This window comes from Galeopterus variegatus, unplaced genomic scaffold (assembly GCF_000696425.1).
Source record: "Galeopterus variegatus unplaced genomic scaffold, G_variegatus-3.0.2 Scaffold5576, whole genome shotgun sequence".
NCBI lineage: Eukaryota > Metazoa > Chordata > Mammalia > Dermoptera > Cynocephalidae > Galeopterus > Galeopterus variegatus.
Window position 1 is genome coordinate 37,944 of NW_007731687.1, and position 9,377 is coordinate 47,320.

Consider the following 9,377-nt stretch of genomic DNA (forward strand, 5'->3'; position numbering starts at 1 on the left):
AGAAAGAAAGAAAGAAAGAAAGAAAGAAAGAAAGAAAGAAAGAAAGAAAGAAAGAAAGAAAGAAAGAAAGAAAGAAAGAAAGAAAGAAAGAGAAAGAAAAGGCCACAACAATACATTGAGCTTTCAGAAGGAGAGAACAAACCTAAGAATACTAGAGATGGGGGAAGGGAGGGAGGGGGTTTGGGGAGTGATAGGGTGAGTAAAGGACATTAAAAAATCACAATTTTTAATAATGAATATGGTAATAAAAAAGAATAAAAAATAAATTAAAATTCTTCTACTTAAGAAAGAAATTATAGTGTAAGGAAATTCCTTCCAGTTGATAGCTATAGATCTAACTCATTTATTTATTTATTTATTTTTAAAGATGACCGGTAAGGGGATCTTAACCCTTGGCTTGGTGTTGTCAGCACCACGCTCAGCCAGTGAGCAAACCGGCCATCCCTATATAGGATCCGAACCCGTGGCCTTGGTGTTATCAGCACCGCACTCTACTGAGTGAGCCACAGGCCGGCCCTAACTCATTTTTTTAATACCTGCATAATAGCACATCATATTTCCCTAATTTTAAGTTGGCAAGTTTTTTTAGTTTTGTTGTTCTGTATGCATATTTTGTATGCTACAAAAAAACACACTTATACATACATAGGTATCAATAGCGTTTTTATACTCCAACAATGAACTAGAAGAAAAAGAAATCAAGAAATCTATTCCATTCATTTGCAATAGTCACCAAAAAAAAAAAAAAAATTAAAATCCATACCCCCAAATTAGGAGTGTTTTTATTCACCAATGATGAAATAGAAAAAGAAATCATTTATAACAGTTGCTAAAAAAACCCCAAAAAAACAAAAAGCAAAAAACCAAGAAATCAATTTAACCAAGTAAGTGAAAGATCTCTACAAAGAGAACTACAAATCACTGCTGAAAGAAATTAAAGAATGGGGAGGGCTAGGTGGGTGGAGAGTAGCAGCTGCACATGAGGACAAGGGAAGTGTGGCATGTCAGTTCCATCATGAAGAGGAGAGCTGGCCGTGGAGGCAAAATGAGGTCAGTGGTGAGCTTCTTGTCCCAGCGGGGCTTGCGTGGGGACTCTGTTCACTCAGTATTTTCAGAGGAAGCACCTGCGGGGTTGCAGAACTTCTACAAGAAGGAGCTCCTCGGCCACTTAGACTGTGTCAATGCCATTGAATTCTCCAACAATAGAGGCCAGTGTCTGGCCTCAGGAGGAGATGACCACTGGGTTCTACTATAGGACATGGAGGAAGTCATCCACTCCAGGGTCAAGCCCCCACAGCTGAAAGGAGAGCACCATTCTGACATTTTTTGCCTGGTTTTCAACAGTGGGAACACCAAAATGCTCTCTGGAGGAAGTGATAAGCAAATTATGATCCATGATGCTGAAAGCGTTGAGACATTGGATGTGTTTGCTTGTGAATATGCAGTATATAGCTTGTAGGTGAGCCCAGTGAATGACAGCATTTTTTCCAGTTTTTCAGATGATGGTTGGGTTCTCATCTGGGACATCTGAGAGTCTCCCTATGGAGAGCCCTTCTGCCTTGCAAACGATCCATCAGCCTTTCAGTGTCATGTTTAACCCTGTGGAGCCCAGATTATTGGCCACAGCTAATTGAAAGGAAGGAGTGGGACTCCAGGATATTCAAAAACCTCAGAGTTCTCTCTGTGCTATGGTGGCAAACTATCCCTCCAAAGTGGCATGAGTGTGGAATTCAACAGCAAAGGGACCACCTCCTGGCCCTGCAATGTTACCTGTCACCTGTTCTCTATGACATGCACTCTCACCTGCCTGTGTTCCAGTTTGACAATCAGGGTTACTTCAACTTATGTACCATGAAAAGCTGCTGTTTTGCAGGAAATTGTGACCAGTATATTCTTTCAGGCTCTGATGAATTCAAACTGTACATTTGGAGAATTCCTGCAGATCCAGAAGCATGAGGCATTGATATGGTGGTTGAGGAAGACTTCATGGTACTGAAAAGAGCATCAGTCTATTGTTAACCAGGTTTGATTTAATTCCCACACCTACATGATCTGCTCTTCTGAAGTAGAAAAGATTATCAAGTTCTGGAGCCCATACAAGCAGCCAGGATGTACTGGAAGACCTTGAGGGTCAGATTGAGGATGATTCCTGCTGCCTCTTTACCCACAAAGAGTATATCAGCCTTATGCTAAACATTAGGAGTGGCCTGTTACATGACTATGCCAACCAGTCAGTCCAGGAAGACCCCTGGATGATGGCCTTCTTTGACTCCCCAGTCCACCCAGAGATCAAGGTCTGGAGCTCTGACCGAGACAGTGACCTCTGAGAGTACTATCTTCCACCTGCACTCTGGGGTCAATAAGTGCTCACGCGATACTGACTCAGAATCCTTGGCTTCCATGCCTTGCTCCCCATCTACCACAGTAGACAAGTCTGCTGACAATGCCTTCCATCTGGGGCCCCGACGGGTCACCACAACAAGCACGGTGGCATCGGCTCCACCAACACCCACATGTGAGAATGCAGCCTCTCAACAGCAGCGCTCTGATATGCTACCAGGGCAAATGTCTCCCAGCCATTTCCAACGAGTTTGATTCTGAAGAGAACACCTGTGAAGTTGAACCGGACACAGATCTCTTCCCTTGGCCATGGTCGGTCACCTAACCCTGAGGAAAAATCCAGCAGTTCTGGCAGCTCCAGCAGCCCCAGAAGCTCAGAGGATGAGGAGTTGAATAAACACTGAGCCTCCACTTGGCAGCAGAATGTCATGCAGCACAGACAGAAGACACCTTGAGAAGAGAGGCCCAGTGCCTCAGTCAAGCCCACCAACACCTACATTGGAAAAGACAACTATGATTACCCCTATATAAAAGTGGACAAACTCTCCTCCTCCCCCACCTCTCCTGAGTGGAGCAATTGCACTGTGAAGATTCAGCCAAATTGAGCATCACCAATTTCTGACATAGAATCAGTTGAGTGAAAGATTTATAAAGCTTACAAGTGGCTCCGCTACTCCTATTTCTCTCACTGAAATAACAAAGATGGAGAGACTCTCTAGTGACAAGGGATGCAGATAAAGGGAGAGTGGGAACCAGCCACAAAAAAACCTCTAGCCCCTTCTTCCAGTAAGGAAGTCTGTCTAAACATAACCATGGCCCAGAGGAACTAGGACCTGACTCCTGAAGGCTACAGCAAGGATGCTTTTAAAGAAGGGGCCTCTCCTAGAAATCCTAGCAATGGCCTAAGCTATGAGCACAGCAGCCACCCTCGGGCAGAGGCACCAGAGGGTACCTATCAAGACACTAACAATGGTGGCTCTATGGAACACTGAAATCAAGCAGCTCAGTGGAAAGGTACTGAGCAAGGTCTTGAGCAGCTGAACGGAGGAGCCACGCTCTCATCCTGTCCCCAAGGCATCTGACTCCACTCTCAACAATGGGTCTGCTAACTGTCCCAGGACCCAGTCTGAAGACAGTGAAGAGAGGAGCCATCTGTGCCAATTGCAATAACGGACACTTACATCCCTGTCTTCCTCATACCTACAACAATGGGAAGAACTTTGGGGAGCTAGAGGTGGTGGCCTACTCTTCCTCAGGACATTCAGACACTGACCATGATAACTTGTCCCTGACAGGGACACCCCTATGCACAGATTGTTGTGGATCTGAAATGGCCTGTGAGACTCCCAATGCTGGAACAAGAGAGGGTCTCACTGACCCCCCATCCACAGACAACAGCAAGGCTGTTCATGGTCACAGTGGCCTCAAAAGGCACTGAGTTGAATTTCTTCTCAGAGAAGAAATTAAAAACATGATAAATACAAAAGGAAAACAAAAAGCTACAAAAAGGCTTATCAAAAAAAAATCCTGTTTACTAAACACAGAGGAAAGGAAAAACAAGTATTAAAGGCACATAAAACCAGGGCCTGAATTTTTGTGTTTGATGCTGCTCCCTTCTATTCAACATGCAACTGTGGATCTGAATGTGTAGCTGGCCATTGGCTTGTGCTGTGTTAAGAAAGGGAAAAATGTCCAAGTTGACTCCTTTCTAGTGAGACTTGAGCATAGTGTTTCTGTGCAAGGTTCTGTGAAAGTAAATCACTGTTGAGATGTTAAAAAAAAAAAAAAGAAAAGAAATTAAAGAGGACACAAAAAGATGGAAAAAACAGTCCATGCTCTTGGATTAGAAGAATTTACATTGCGAAAACGTCCATACTACCCAAAGTGATCTACGGATTCAATGCAATCCCTATCAAAATACCAATGGCATTCTTCACAGAAATAGAACACACAATTCAAAAATTCATATGGAACAACAAAGACCCCAAATAGCCAAAGCAATCTTGAGAAAAAAAAAAAAAAAATAGAAAATAGCTGGAGGCATAACACTCTCTGACTTCAAACTATACTACAAAGCTATAGTAACCATAACAGCATAGTACTGGCATTAAAACAAACACTTGGACCAGTGGACTAAAATAGAGAACTCAGAAATCAACCCACATACTTACAGCCAAATGCTGTAACAAATGCTGGCGAGGATGCAGAGAAAGGGAACCCTGCTACACTGTTGGTGGGACTGAAATTTAGTGCAGCCATTATGGAAAACAGTATGGAGGTATCTAAAGCAGCCACAGATAGAACTACCATACAATCCAGCAATTGTACTGTTGGGCATATACCCAAAGTAATGGAAATCATCATGTCTAAGGGATACCCTGCACTCCCAGATCCATTTACAATAATCAAGAGTTGGAACTAGCCTAAATGTCTGTCATCAGATGACTGGATAAGGACAATTTAGTATATTTACATAATGGAATAGTAGTCTGCCATAAAAAATAATGAAATTCTGTTATTCACAGCAACATCGATGAATTTAGAGAAAACTGTATTAAGTGAAATAAGCCAGGCACAGAAAGAGAAATATTGCATGACCTCACTCACAATTGGGAGCTAAAAAGAAAAATAAACAAACAAAAAAAAGAAATAATAATACATTGAACTTTCAAAAGGGGAAAGCAGAACTGAGGTTACCAGAGGTGGGCAAGAGAGAGGGAGATGGGAGGTTAGTGAGAGATTGGTAAAGGGACACAAAAATGTCTACATTGTGTAATGTTGAATATACTAATTATTCTGATTTGAGCATTACATATTGCAGACAGGTATTGATATTCAAGAAGGTACCTCACAGATATGTACAATCAATTATGTGTCAATAAATTTTTTAAAAAAGTATATGTATGTACCATTTTCTTTATGTACATGTGATTAATATCCAACTGTGGAAATGCTGTCAAAAATTATGAGCATTTTTACATTTTAATATATCCTGTCAGGTTCCTTCTATACAAATATTTGTGACAATTTACATTATCTTTAGCAATGTTAAAGGGGGCCTGTTTCCATGGTATTTTCTGGTAAGTATACCACCACCACTTCCATTCTAATATGTAACATGTTGGGGAAATGTGATCTTTATTGCTTCCTCAGCATTTTCATTACAAACCATTGTCCTAGTGAGCCATCTTTAATAGCAGTTGTGCACCAAGCCTCTAGACTGAACTGGATCTTTATTGGCTGGAGAATTATTGCTTTATTAGTTCCTCTGTCTTCACAGAGGCCCAGGCCCCAAGTACTGGTCAATGAACAGGTTTAGGCCAGGTCTGTGTGTCCAAATTTAACAAGTGTCTGAAATTTATACCTGGAGGATTAAATTTAATTATTTGAAGAGAGCTAGGGATCCACATAATAATACTACAACCAAGTGAAAATTTGACAAACTGAGAGCCAAATTAGGGACTTCCATCTTTAGAAAATAACATCTAATAGAAAAGATATGGTGAAATTGTACTTACTAAGCAATTTAAGGTAAATACATTTACTTTCACTTCTGTAGGCAGTCTTGCATAGAACTTGAAACTTTCCCCAGATTGCCTGCATTTTGAAGTTATTCATTAAACCATAAATTTATAACTTCTCTCCCACATGTTTTGTCAATACTGTAATAACAACGTTGCCAATGACACATATTAAAGGAAAGCTTATAGATAGAAAATGACAATGTCCACTGAGATGATATTTCCATTATTTATATGTCTCACAAAGAGAAACTTAAATGCAAAGGGAAATCAATAAAATAAAAAGAAATCAATGCTCAGTTTATTATTAAGGCTACCAGACTAAAGAACAATTTCAGAAGTATAGATGTGCAATATGATTAGAAGAGTTAAGTCTGAATGTCTTGTATTCACACACTCACTGTAAATGAAACATTGATTTTTTTAAAGGTTTAAAGTGTGTGTGTGTGTGTGTGATCCACATTATAAAAATTGAAAATAATTTTCCTTACATACCATGTTTGACTTCTTTAGGTTTAAGTCAGACACAGCTGCTCTATCGGTAGACATCTTCTGGAGAGACGATTTTATAAGAAAAAGTAGTTATGGGGTGAAAATTAATTGTTCCTCTCCCACTAACCTATCCCTCAAAGGTAGGGACCAGTCAGAAAATTAAAAACTTCCAGTAGCAAAAAATCCGTCAAGTGAATTTAAAGCCATTCCCTATATGTGGCTTTGTTCGTGCACTCAAATTCCAAGGCCCTGCATGCTAATTATATAAGCCCTCCTGAATTACCCTGTCCACAGCATTGTACATGGTCCTCGATATCCCACTTTCAAAGTGACTTGAAAGAAGGTTCCAGACTATGTGAATAGAAACCTTAGCTCGATTTTCCCAGGTGTGATATCTTGAGTACACACCATCACATCACACACAAAAGCTTAGGGGCTGAAGGATTACTGTGACAAAGCAAGGAACTGTGAATTGGAATTACTCTGGTGGTTTTACATTCACTTTCTTCCCTCTTGTGAATTTCCAGTGGGATTCTTTTTTTGGTTATTAATGCTTCATTTTTTATTTATTTGATTGTTTTTAGATGAACTATAAAAAAGTAGAAAAAGTTTAAGCCTCATAGGCACACAGGTAGCCTTGGGTTGAATCCTGGACTTATTTTCTAGTTGCAAAATCTTGAATAAGTTCATAATTTCTTCATCTGTAAAATGTAAATACTAATAGAGCCTATCTCACAGTTATGAGGAGTAACAGAGATAATGCATGTAGCAGTGTCTGATACAATAGACAATCACACGTTAACTATTGCTACTACTGCTACTACTACTGATACTGTGAAAGAAAATTTGGTGAGGGGGGAGAGAAGAATTGTTTCCATTCCTTGAACTAGAAAGAGAGCCTTACCAACTGGAGGAAACTGTCTTTTTTTTTTTTTTAACCATAGGCAGACTCAATGAAATATGTATCAAATATGATATTACCTTTCAAATTATTATGCTTCTAGTCGAACTAATTTTTCAATCAACATGTTTGGCTTCAGAGACAAAACTATTGGTTAGCTAACACAATTATTCTGCTAGTTATTTTAATACAGACCAAGTCAATTGGTCAGATAGAATTCTTTATTTTTCCAGCAAGAGAGGAAATATTTGCCAAATCATATATGTGATGCAGTTGCAAAGCTCTTACCATCTTATGCTCCTTGCAAAGGGCTTCTGGGCTCTTTTGTGTAGCTGCATTGAAGAAATTCTTGTTTCTTGGAAATTACTAACGTAGGTGCTTAAGAAAAACAATTTGTGATAACAGTAAAGCCCCTTACTTATGGGATAAGATTTCAGTGTAGTGGCCTTTTTATTTATCTTTGATGAGAGGTTTGAAAACTGTAGGAAAAGCATAGTGAGAAAACTGAATTAGTAGACTTCTATTCTGTTTATTATCCTGTATTACAACTGGATAAACAAACATACAAAGACAAAGGTGAAGAAAGTTAGCAAGGGTTAAAGAGTTATTGGTGGAGCCAAAATACAAGCCCAGTTTCCTGATTAATTTCAACATTTTAATATTTATTTAACAGTACTTAGTTAAGTAAGCTAAACACCACTTCCCTTGTTTTATAAGCGCTTGCAATTTTTTGACAGAGAGAGAACCATTCTATTTATTAGCTTATCACTAGAAATATATACTTTAATATATTTAATAAAAATGTAAAATAAGCTTAGATGACATAGAATGCTTATAGTCTATTAAACTATTATTTACTCAAAAATATAGTATTTGGATCTGTGAAAACAATATATATTTTTTCTTCAAAAAGTGTTCTTGGTTGAGAGAAGCACTTCCATAATCAGAGTAAAAATCTCTGGATAATCTATTTATCTAAAAAAGCAGAGAGGACACTTGCAAAAATATTTAAAATCAAAATTGGAAAATGGCCACAAAAATGATTATGGTGCATAATAATAAATATAGTAATTTATCCTAAAAAAACCCTCTAGAAATTAACAAAAAGCTTTCAGAAACCCAAAGAATATTTATTCAAGAGAATAAAGTAACTAGAAATAAAATTAACAAAAATGTAACAGAACTCTACACATAAGATTAAAAAAATGTTACTTGAAGAAATTAGAGAAATATAAACTGTTCATGAATTGAACAATCGTTTTAAGATGTCGATTCTCCCCAAATTAATCTATAGATTGATGTAAACCCTATTAAAACCCAAGCAGGCTAAAAAATAGAAATTGACAAGCTCACTCTAATATTCATGTGGAAATTCAAGGTCCCAAAACAGCCAAAACAAATTTGACAAAAGAAAGGACAAAGTTGGAAGATTAATCTACCTGTATTCAATATACATTATAAAGGTAATTAATCTAGACAGTGTAGTATTGATACAAGATAAATAGATTAAAGAACAGAATAGACAATCTAGAAAAAGACCCACACATACATTCCATTGATTTCCACCAAAGGTGCTAATGAAATTCAAGAAGAAGAAAGTTTTTTCAACAAATACTGGAATGACTGGATAGCCACACTAAAATAAATAAATAAGCAATGTTACATATCTTACACCTTACATTAAAAAATAATTTCAGATAGATCACAGACCTAAATGTAGAAGCTGAAATAAAAATGTCTCTGGAAGAAAATATCTCTTTGATCTTAATAATAATATAAAACTATAAAAAATAATAATATAAAAAAGATAAATGGTACATAAAAATTCTGCTAATCGAAGAACACTAAAAAAAATAAAATGGCAAGTCATAGACTTGGAAAAAATATTTGCAATTCATATATTGGACAAAGCATATGTATCTGAATGTTTAAAAAAACTTACTAATCAATAACAACAACTAAACAAAAACGAGAAAAATTTTGTACACTTTACAAAAGAAGATACAGGATTAACCAATAAGTTTATGAACAAATGCTTAAGATTATTATCATTTAGGAAAATGTAAATTGAGCCACAATGAAATACCACTGTACAAATATTGGAATGGCAAACATTAAAATTA

The 9,377-nt window shown here is 37.6% G+C and overlaps 1 pseudogene; it reads left to right on the top strand.

The window, feature by feature from the left end:
- Positions 1–1,015: 1,015 nt before the first annotated feature.
- On the top strand, positions 1,016–6,967 carry LOC103605078 (annotated as a pseudogene).
- Positions 6,968–9,377: the final 2,410 nt, after the last annotated feature.